The sequence below is a fragment of the Pseudopipra pipra genome, chromosome 1 (genome assembly GCF_036250125.1).
Source record: "Pseudopipra pipra isolate bDixPip1 chromosome 1, bDixPip1.hap1, whole genome shotgun sequence".
NCBI lineage: Eukaryota > Metazoa > Chordata > Aves > Passeriformes > Pipridae > Pseudopipra > Pseudopipra pipra.
The window spans coordinates 93,518,603-93,522,653 of NC_087549.1; the positions used below are offsets into that span (position 1 = coordinate 93,518,603).

At 39.1% G+C, this 4,051-nt stretch overlaps 1 non-coding gene across 1 annotated transcript; it reads left to right on the plus strand.

Moving 5' to 3' along the window:
* Positions 1-3,649: 3,649 nt before the first annotated feature.
* Positions 3,650-3,812, plus strand: LOC135406032 (U2 spliceosomal RNA). Its single transcript, XR_010426119.1, has one exon. It is a non-coding gene; the product is annotated as a U2 spliceosomal RNA (small nuclear RNA).
* The last annotated feature ends 239 nt before the right edge of the window (positions 3,813-4,051 follow it).

Below are 4,051 nucleotides of genomic sequence, written 5' to 3' on the forward strand. Positions count from 1 at the left end.
GAATTTAAACAGTTTAGAAGGTGGGTCACTAGTAAATCTTAAATGCCATGGAAACAGCATAAGCTTTAGTAGCAACGATGAGATCATAGACAAGGTATTTAAAAACACTATTGAATGATTCTATGAATTTCTTGACTGCTGTGCTTAATATTTTTAATCTGAAATTACTAATAAAAATATATGTTGCCCTGGCAGATTTCAGGCACAGGCTCCTAACACGGGGGGATAAAGCAAATGTCCTACTATCTGCTGCAAAGGCAAAGCTGTACCATATTTTTTTGTAGGTATTTAAGGCCAAGAGGGACCATTACAGCCATATAGTTTGACCTTCTACATCACACAGACCAGAGAATTTAACTCAGTGATTGATGCCCTTGGGCTAAATTTCAAAAGTGGAGAGAGATTTATTCCTTTCTTTTTTTTCTTTTGATCCCTCATTGTGCTCAACTCAATCTGGCTCTTTGTTAAAATTAAGACTGTAATTTTAATTTATGTTTTGTTTTCAGAATGCGTACATACATGTATATATATAAAATACACAGGTGTGTGTGCGGACACACATTTAAAATGCTTTTCATTTGTCATAATAGTTGGCACCACCATAGAGATGACCTCATATTTAAAAGGGTATATAGACTGACAGGAAAATTGGGAAAGGATGGCAGAAGGTAGCATGACCTTCACATGCAACTCTCATGGGCCTCTGTGGTGAAGTGTTTATACTTGATATTAAGTCAGCACAGGGAGGGATTAGAGGCCTGCAGAGAGAAACAACTTGCCTCACCCTGAAGAAATTGCCAAAAATGTAATGCAGGACAGAGACTTCTCGGTTGGGGCTCATTTTATAAAGGCAGAAACAGGCCAGGCGCTCAGCCGTTTGCAGGGCTGTTGAAAACTCCTTCCCTGTGCCTACTGTGGGAAAAGGCTGGGTAGAAACATGCATGCTGAGGAGCAAGTGTGGAGCCGCCTGCTTTGCTACTCACTGCATCTGTGCTGGATTGAAGCTGCAAGGCTTTTATCTTTTGCTTCAAAAAGTTATTAGTGAAAATTCCAGTGAGATTATTTTATTTTACCTTCTGTGGGCTAAAAATAATTTTTTAAAAAGTCTGAAATCACTTTACGTGCTCTAAGGAGTGTGCTAAACATGATGGGATGCTGTTCAAGCTTTCAGCCATTTTGTGTTTATGCCAGTGAAGACCCTTGGCCACCCTCAGAGAAACAATTTCTGTTAAGTGGTCCATTAAGTGCTGTAGTCTGATTAATGAGGCAGACTTATTTATTGTCACTGGAACTTGACCTGGAAGCTTATTTTAAAGGAAAACTGCAGTGGAAAGTTATCATGCTTTGGATAGGTACATACTTAAGAAATAAGACTACATAAAAATGAATTTTTATTAGTATAGCTACCCTCTCTTTCACAATTCCCATAATAACCGTGACCAGTCTGAATGACCTCCCAGTGGGCCTTTTTATTGATACTTCCCAGCAGGAGTTTCAGTCTGATAAGTAGGTCAGGATTCAGTTGGTCTGGTTCCCATTTGAATGCATGACGAAACAGGAGGATTTCAGCTTTACTGTCAAAAAGGTTCTTCTCTTTCATGTTCAGGTTATCTAGTATTTAGAGGGCAGGTGCAGGGGTAAAAAAAAAAATCACAGTGGGGAGAAGAATATTAAGGAAAAGAAAGTATCAAAATTTAATCCTCTTAGTGATAGCATGACTAATAACTCCATAATCTGTACTCTGCCGTTTCCTATCTACCACAGAGTTGCCCTGCTGCAGATAGTTCTTAATGTCCCAAAATATTTTGTATCCACCTCTGATTTATGAAGTGATCTTCCACTTTATCGGCATAGCACTATCTTTTTGGAGTGGAAGAGAGGGTGTGTTGATACATTCTGCCCTCCTCCACAAAAATGCAGAAGGTCCAGGGGGCAAAACTGAACTTGCTCTGACAATTCCTGCTTCTCCCTTTTCTCCACGTGCCTTGTCCTGGGAAGGGAGCTCATGCAAATTTCCCAGTGCCCCTCTGGCACTGGGAAAGGAAATTTAATCTAATTTACTAATTCACCCATAGGCTTATGATGAATAGAAAATGAAGAGGTGTGTCATCTTGTCCAGTGAAGTTGGGGGTGATGAGCTGAAACCAACAAATATATTACAGAAAAGATATCAAGCTGGACTAAAACCAAGTTCTCATTGGTGAATTATTAGTCCACTGTTCATTATGATGTCTAGTTTCAATCCTAATGAGGTGGAACCTGATGAGATAATTACTTTGAACTATAGGATTCTGTTTGCCCACAACAAAAGCTTATAGTATGGTATCATCTCATCAAGCCCTTCCCTTTTTCTCAAAAGTTATTAGTTTTCTTTTAAATGGGATGTTTGTCTTTGCTCATTTAATGAAAATGGCACATTGACTGCGGATATCTGGTACCTATCAGGATTTATCTAAAGGTAACTACCATCTGCAGATGGTTCCTATTCAGTCTGATAGAGAAAAATCTCAAAAAACGGAATGTTGAAGCGATATTTACAGGCAAATCTGGTACAAAGCTGGTGCCATGTGTATTGTCTGGTACAAAAAGGATGAAGTGAACTTGTGTTATTGAAACATTTTTTGAGTCACATGTTTCACAGAGCATATATTACATAATTTGCACAAAGTGGGTTGCTAACTGGCAGCCACATTCAGCTAACTGGCAACATCATTGGGGTGAACACACCTCAAGTCTCTCTTGCATCTTGCCTTTTCTGACCATTTGTTTCAGTCTAGAATATAGGAACATTTGTGAATATACAAATGAAAGAGTTTCTGAATTTTATTGCTTTGACCTGTGGTGGGAGGATGTGTATATTTCACTGAGCAGTTGCTCACAGTTTTAGGTGGTTTTAAATCCTCTTTCCACAAAAGTGAGCCTCGTCACTTTGTTCAGGAACCTAGAATTGCTGGATTTACCATCATTTGGTAAGGAAAGGGGATGAAGGAAACTGTCTTCAGACCAACAATAGCAGAAGTATTTTTCTGTGGGTTCCAGTCTGAAGGATGCAGCAATATGTTATAGATAGAGCACAGGACAAGCAGTCTGGTACCTGCTTATCTTCTTTTCCACAAATATCACAGACTTTGGATGAGGCACTAATTTTTCTGTGGCAAAAGCTTCTTTGTTAAAAATCAGATTAATACAATACAAATCTTGGGGTTGACAAAGGGCCAAATGTATTCCTATTTTCAGAGAATCTAAGACTGAAGGAGCTCCAGAAGAGCTGTGTTTATAGCAATCAAGTGAGATTCATTGAGAAAATGGGAGGGTGTGTTGAAACGTTGTAGAACTAAGGAAAAATGAGGAAAAGAAGCAAAATGGATTAGTAGTTAGGATGGAAACAAAATTTAGCAAATGAAGAAAGACATTATCAAAACCTAAAATACAATCTTACATACTTTAAAATGTGGAGGCAAAAATGAAGGCATGTATTTCTTCCACTCATTGATATCTTGCACCAGTAGTGGCATTAGTACAGAACAGTGGCTTCTTTGTATTTTGAGGTCCTTGATTTTCTCTACAGAGACACAGACAGGACTAACTCCACAATGAGACCATAGGAACTGCCATTCTCGATAAAACCGGCTTGCTATCTCGTCTCCACATAAATTCTTGGCCTTTTAAGCCAAGATCTAGTGTAGTATCCATTCTTGTCAATTTAATGCCAGACATATCTCTAGTTTGAGGTCTTGATATTACATGGGTATAATATCCAAGGTAAACTTGGGACTTGCTCTGTGCCTTGACATAGCAATGCAGTGCCCCTGAAGGATCAGGGTGATGGGAGGAGTGAGTACTAGTGAATACAGAGACAAAACTGTGAAAGCAAGGTGAGTGTGCAGCAATATTTCTCAACAGTATTTTCCCAGGCTCCAGTGACTCATGGTTCAAGGACTTTCTGGACCAAAGCTAGTCTTTGTGTAACCTCTTTTCCAGGACTTTTCCGGATTTTTCCAAGCCAGGTAAATTTTGACATATTGCAGCAAGGAGATCGCGGTAACCCTCT